Raw genomic sequence first — 7,767 nt, 5'->3', positions numbered from 1 at the left:
TTCCTATTCGTCCGTTGGCGTCTAGTCGTGGTTTCTTTCTCCCATTCATCCGTTGATGTCTGGTTGAGTCCTTCCTATTCGTCCGTTGACGTCTAGTCGTGGTTTCTTTCTCCCATTCATCCGTTGATGTCTGGTTGAGTCCTTCCTATTCGTCCATTGGCGTCTAGTCGTGGTTTCTTTCTCCCATTCATTCGTTGATGTCTGGTTGAGTCCTTCCTATTCGTCCGTTGGCGTCTAGTCGTGGTTTCTTTCTCCCATTCATCCGTTGATGTCTGGTTGAGTCCTTCCTATTCGTCCGTTGGCGTCTAGTCGGGGTTTCTTTCTCCCATTCATCCGTTGATGTCTGGTTGAGTCCTTCCTATTCGTCCGTTGGCGTCTAGTCGTGGTTCCTTTTTCCGATAAAAATCAAAATCCCCAGTAGAGTCGTTGGTAAACACCTTGTCTGGCCTAGTGATAAAAATCCAAATCCCCAGTGGAAGTTGCCATTGGTGAACATTGTTTCTTTGATTCATTCCTCGCAGAGTGCAAATTTCTACGGTTCTTTTGGTATTCAATCCCTGATTACCTTGAAAGTATGACAGCCGTTGCTCTCATCCGTTCAGGTTCCCAGTTGATTGAATGGGGGCAGCTGTAGCACCTCAAATTTGCACCCCCCATTTGTCCACTCATTTCATTTTTAGGTCATTAACAATACATTAACATTGCATAGTACATTGCATTTCATCAGTCAAGACTGGCATCAAGAGGATTCATCTATGCAAGGAGCCAAGGGTTTTCCATGAGATAAAAGCCCTATGGTTGTTCTAGAGAGCTTATGTGAACCCAAGGTTCATTTTGAAGCCATTTGACCAAGTGTTAGAGGCTCAAAGTCCACAGTGCAGTTTCAGGTCATCTGGGGCCCATAAAAGTCAACTGCAAGTCAACTGAGGGCTAGGAGGTGGAGAAATGGTTTTTAGACACTTCATTCATGTCCAAAAGAGGTTTATTCATCATGTCAAACATCTACATTGAATATTTTGAAGCCAGATCAAAAGTTTCCCAAAATGGAAAGTGACGTGTAATTTCAAGTTTCCAAAAATGGCAAGTTTTGGACCATATTCAACTTGACTTTCCAACATGAAAGAAGCTTCAAATGAAATTTTGTCCAACATGAAAGTTGAAGATCTTTCTCTCCCATTTCCAAAAAGTCCAAGATCTTGAGCATCTGAGGAATGGTTGAGGAGTTATGAGCAAATGATCACCAAGTGTGCATGGAACTTCAATAGGCCATAACTTTTGACTCATAACTCCAAATTGAGTGGCTCTTTTTGCATATTTCTTCTCATGACATGAACTTTCCAAATCATTCATCACATTGCATGAAATTTCATCATATGATCATTGGTTCAATCATGCTCATTTTGGAGGGAAAATCATAAATTCAAAATTGGTGCATCATGTGGACTTTTTAACCATTCCAACATGTTCATAAGAGGATTTTAAGTGAAAATGCATGACCATTGTTACTGTTCACGTAGGATTGCATGCATGGGGTGAAAAACCCAAATTTTGCATAACACCTCTTTTCTCATTAAAATTTAATTAGCCAGGCCTAAGCATGATTAGGAAATGGATTAACATGTCATATATATAGCTAATCATAACAGAATTTTCAGATTTCACAATTCTAGATCTAGATCCAAAATTTCCCTCCAAAATTTCTCTTCTTCCAAATTCAAAAATTCTTCAAAGGACACTTGATTTTTATTGCATATTTGTGTCCTTGGATCATTATTCAGTATAGATCAAGCCATTGATTGCAGAATTTGGTGAAGAATTGAGCACATGAAGATCAAGAACATGGTAATGGAGATTCAAATCTAAGCTAGATCCAAGCCATCTCAAGCTTCAATTTCAACTTCAGAGGTCATAACAAAGTCGATATGAGGGATTTGGATGCTTGCCAAGCCTTGAATCTACCACTGCCATTGTTGAAGCTTCAAGAAGGTCAGAATTTTGCGCCTCATAATTCTTGTTTCTATTGCCCTAGTCTTGTAGTGCTTGTTCTCCTGATTACACTGATATAAAATTCTTGAAAAATGGATAAGAATTGAGTGAGTTACATGAGATTAAAGTTTGGATGTAAGATTTTATTTTCATCGATTTGCATGATTCTTTGAAGATTAGGCTAAAATATTAGTGGATTTGGAACCTACACATTGAAGCGATTCTAGGGTATGTGGTTTCGCAAAAACTGGAAAAAAAATTCATGAACATTACTGTTCATCCACCGTCTTCATGAAGAAGACGGTGGTTTCCACCCTAACTCCGCCGGCGTGAACAGTGCATGCGCCCTCTGGATTTAAATGCTAGGGATTACTGTGTTAGATGCCACGCGTACAGGCTTGTTGGCGAACTGTATGGTCCTCGTTCCTTTGACCTTGCCACACATGCTTGGACCGGCTGAGGTGGCGCCACGTCAATAATTGGAACGCCAGCCTTTTGAGGCGCGCTTCTTTGAGCCTCTTGTACTGAGTTCGAGTCCTGCTTCCAGCAATTGCCATATCTTCATTTCTTTTCCTTATTTTTTATGTTTTGCAATTTTTATTTCATTTTATACATGATCTTTAAAAAATCATAAAAAATAGGTTAATAATCCAATTAATTCCAGATTTTTTGCAGCTTGATCCTTGAAATGTCTAGAATCTTATGGTTTTGATTTTATGATTTTACCATTTCTGGATTTTGAATTGTGGCTGGTTATGTGAACATGTATGCTTTTGTGACATTGCTCCATTCATCATATCATAAAATGCTCATACATGATCCAAATGCCATGAAATTTTGCATGATGATTCTTAACATGCTGATGGATTTGTGTGATTTTATTTGGCATTTTTTTGTTATTGTCTTCACTGTTTGGGACACATGTACTTTAGGTGTGACAATTTGTGTCACACAATTGGATGTCTTGCTTATGCCTTTTAATTTTCATATCAAATGAACTTTGATAATGCTGATTTTTGGTATGATGATTGTGCTTGATGTGTTGAATGCACATAAAAATTTCCAGAATTGTTTGAGTCATTTCTGTTTTGATGTGGATTTTTCATTCATGATGATCATTTGTGAGCTTTGAATTTGCCTTTGCCTTCTCTTGCACATGAAATGAACATGCTTAATGATTTTGATTTGGTCCTTTTTAGGACATGTTCATGATAGAGTAAATGTGATTCATGTTGAGTTTTAGTTTCTGTTTTGACTTTTTCCCCACCTTTGACCCTAGCCTTTGAGCTAGTGGTTTGTTCTCATCTTTTGGACTTTGTGTTTCAGGTTTCAAGCAATTAGCCACATTGGTTGATTTGATCTCATCACTTGAGATACAAGTTATTTTGGTTGACTAACCTTGCTGTTTTGTAGGTCTTGTGGATGATGAATCAATTTAATTTCCTTGCATCTTATGCCTTGCATTGATGTTGTCTGATGATTGGTTGTCTCACTGTTGGATTTTCTGATTGTTTGTCTGAATACTATACTGACTGTTTGGTTGTTTACACAGGTACTTTAGCCGCTTTAACTCATTGTTTGAGTTGCTTTGCTTTTCCTGTGGTTGGCATACCACTTAGGTAATGACCTCTAACTCCATGTAGTCTGGAAGACCTGTCATGTTATTTTGGCAGGCACCTGTCTGAAGCCCTCCTTAAGAGGCAATGTTTGTGCTTGTTTATCTTTGTGCCTTGTACTTCAAAGACCTCCTAAGTGAAGAGGCATTGGCAGATAGAAGGGATGTGCAATCCATCCCCTGCTATTCAGTTGAGTTTTTCATCTTGCTCGCACTACGTGCTGATGCATTTGAATAAACACCCAAGATCATTCTATATTGAGCCAGTCATGTGGAGTAGAGTTCCTCATTCTGGACTCCCACACTTTCATTGTTTGAAGCTCCCCCAGGCCAGGGATAAGAGCTATGAGGTCTTACCCTCACTTCCCATTTCATCTGCTTCCCCCTAACTCTCAATGTTAGGGTTAAGAGCTAATAACACCCCTTTCCAGTTAGCTTGTTTGTCGAGGTTGATTTGACCCCTTGACTAAAGCCCAGCCTTGTATGAGCCACTTGTTTGCATATAGTGTGTGTGCTTGCTCTCTTGTGCTTGTGTTTTCTTATTTGATGTTTAGGCTAGCTTGCTTCCTGTGCGAGTTAGGATTAGAGACCTCAACATAGGGATCGTATGCATGACAACTTCTAGGCTCGAGTCGTAGTCTCCCTAGTAGTCTGTTATCTCCCTAGTCTCTGGTAAGGTTAGAAGTTTTTTCCCTGTTAAGGGGAACTACATCGCCCTGATCCTCATACCAGATGAGATACGTAGGCAGGAGATGAGATGATCTCTCCGGGCGCCCTTTTTCTTTTTCAACCCCCCTTGTATGTGTTTGGAGTCTGACGTAAGTCCAGCGATTGGCAGTCGGTTTCCTGTGTGTGGTTGTTTGTTTGGAGTCTGAAGTAAGTCCAGCGATTGGCATTCGGTTTTCCCGTTCGTTTGTTTGTTGTTTGTTCGGAGTCTGACGTAAGTCCAGCGATTGACAGTCAGTTTCCCGTGTGTGTTTACTTGTTTGGAGTCTGACGTAAGTCCAGCGATTGGCAGTCGGTTTCCTGTTTGTGTTTTGTTTGGCATGCGTTAGCCGAGCTACGAGTGCTCTGATTCTTTCTCTGGTTAGAGAAGATACATATGCATAGGATGCGATATCCTAGCGAGCACGTTTCCCCATTTCCCCGAACTACGTCGACTCTGATGTTTGTGTCTGACAAACTACGTAGGCCCAGGATGCGACATCCTGCCGAGTCCGCTTTCTCCGTCTTCTTTCATCTGTGTTTCTTTCCAGTGCGTGCAGTTTTGAGCAGTTTTGTTTAGCAACCCTATTCTATTCTTTTGAGCGTGGATCCTGTCGAGTACGACGGATGCGTAGGGGTGCTAATACCTTCCCTTCGCATAACCGACTCCCGATCCTATCAATCTCTGGTCGCGAGACCATTCCTTTCCAGGTTTACTTCGAGCGTTTCCTTTCCCTCCTTTGGGATAAATAACGCACGGTGGCGGCTCTGTGTCTTTTTCCCGCCGGTTTTTCGCGTAATGCAACACGTTCTTCGCCATATATCTTTTGTTTGTTATCTCCCTGCTAATTGGTGATATATTTCCCAAGCAGATGTCGGTGTCTGATCCCTCAATATAGAGTTAGTCCCTTAAGCAGAAAGTGTTTATCTTTCCTTCTGCACTCCCCCACTGAGTTATATCCTCGTGGACGACGATTGTTTTCGTTTCCCCCCAACACATATATTGGGATGGGTGCCCTATTGAGTTATATCCTCATTAGGATGAGTCTTTATTCAGTTTTCCTTTTTGGTTTGATCCTAAATTGGCCTCTTGTGACTGTCTCTGATGTTTCCCTGTGATAAATGAATAATTGCTCATTAATCGACAATCATTCGTCTTATCCCCGGCGGAGTCTGTGGTTTTCTACCCTTATACCGGTAGTTGTAAACCCTACTTTCTCCCCTTTGCGGAGTTAACCATTGTTGTTCATCCTAGTTGATGACGGGTACTCTTCTGTGGTTTTCTACCCTTATACCGGTAGTTGTAAATCCTAGTTTCTCCCCTTTGCAGAGTTAACCTTGTTGTTCATCCTAGTTGATGACGGTTACTCTTCTGTGGTTTTCTACCCAGTATCCGGTAGATGTAATCCCCTCTTTGACGGTTATCATTATCCAATATTCAGTATTGATATCCCCTCTTTTGCCCAGATAAATGCCCTATTTGCGCAATTTATCCCTAGCGGGTCGTCTTTCGTTTACTGTTTGCTGGTAACGATTGTTTCTCCCCTGATTGGTCATCATTATATACCTAGTTTTGGTATCCCGGTGCCTTTCTCTTTGACGGTTATCATTATCCAATATTCGGTATTGATATTCCCTCCTTCCATTGGATATTTGCTCTAATTAAGCAATTTTATCCCCAGCGGGTCCTCTTTCATTTACCATTTGCCAGTGATGTTTGTTGCTCCCCTTGATTGGTCATCATTATATACCTAGTTTTGGTATCCCGATGCCTTTCTCTTTCGGTCGATTTATCCTTTATTAACCCAGTAACCGGTTGTGGATAATCTTCCATGCGAGTATATTATCTACGTTCTGACGGTAATAGATAGTATATGTCATGCACTCTTTGGTCGAAGCCTTTTGTTCTTCCTAGTCGAGTAAGATTCGTATCCCTGTTTTGGAATCGAATGTCCATCCCTTAATCGAGTTTGCTTTTTGCCCTCTTTTTGGATGATGAGTGTTTTGGGAATATTCCCCAATTCACGCTTTGGTTGGTCACCTATTATATGCCCAGTAACCGGTATCTCTGGTGTTCCTTCCTTCTGCTCCTTATTATGACTTTTGTCCCCTGCGGAGTCAGATTTTCCTGAATTGAGATATATCTTTTTAGGTTTTCCTCAGATGATTTGGTTGATTGATATCTCTCACCCTTATACCGGTCTTAGATATTCATTCTTCCCGAGCTTGTTGTTCTTTCACCCTTATACCGGTGATCAGATCACATGTCTCATTGAGCTTGTTACCCAGTAACCGGTAACACCTCATATCGCTGATTTTCCCCAGGAAAGTCTCATTTTCTAGACATCCCCAGCGGAGTCCCCGAGTGGATTGTCTTCATCCAGATTTTTATCTAAAGTATCCATTATGGATAATGTTGCCGTGTTGGCATATTCCTCAACACATGCACCTTCGAGTCAGCTCGATGTCCTTCCATTGGATTTACTCCCTTTGGAATTCTGTTCCCCAAGTTTCAAGTCGTGACCTGCTCACGCATTTTTATTCTTTTTCTTATCCCCATGAGAGTCCCCAGAGTCTCTATCCCCAGTGAGTGTATTACTCCTATGTATTGTCAATTTCTTCGGATGTCTTTTCTTCTTTGTGGACACATATCCCCACAGAGTTTGTTTGTTTTGCATACATACATCTGCATCATGAGGTCTCTTAGGGACCAAAATTCGTCTCTTTGTTATTATTTAAGCCCATTCTACCCCGTCGAGACAAAGATTTTAACCTCCACTTCTCCGGCTAGAATGACCTTAAATAGGGGCATCTGTAAGACCCCAATTTTGTCCCTAAGATCCCTCATGGCATCATCACATTTCATTTGCATAGCCTCAAGGATCATTAGTATCTTGGTTCTCTTTGCCTTTGGGTAGGGATCTCCTTGTGAGTGGTTTGAGATCACCAAGCATGCTTGTCTTGTATATCATTGCTTCTCTCATTTTGTTTACTAACCAAAAAGCACAAAAATATGTCACTAACATCTTTTGTTGTAGCTTAAGCAATCACCAGGTCAAGAGCTTCAAGAAGATCCTTTGTGCAGAGATGAGGTATTTTCTTGGGATGAGGATCACATGATCATTATAAGGAGCTTACATGAGCTAGGGTTTCATTTTGAAGCAATTTCACCCAGTGGTAGAGGCTCAAGTTAATCAAGACATTCCAAGGTCATCTCAGGACCAAAAGTCAATTGTGCAGTCAACTGAGGGCTATGAGGTGGGGAAATGAGTTGAGACACCTCAATCATGTTCAAATGTGGTATATTCATCATTCTAAACATCCATCTTAAAGATTCAAAGGTCATGGCAAAAGTTACTAAAAATGGAAAATGACCTATAATTCAAAGTTTCCAAATTTGGCAAGTTTTTGGTCCACATTCAACTTGACTTGTCAATGTAAAAGAAGTCTCAAATGGATTT

The sequence above is a fragment of the Lathyrus oleraceus genome, chromosome 2 (genome assembly GCF_024323335.1).
Source record: "Lathyrus oleraceus cultivar Zhongwan6 chromosome 2, CAAS_Psat_ZW6_1.0, whole genome shotgun sequence".
Classification (NCBI taxonomy): Eukaryota; Viridiplantae; Streptophyta; class Magnoliopsida; order Fabales; family Fabaceae; genus Lathyrus; species Lathyrus oleraceus.
The sequence above is the reverse complement of the archived record's forward strand: the minus strand, read 5'-3'. Positions refer to the sequence as shown.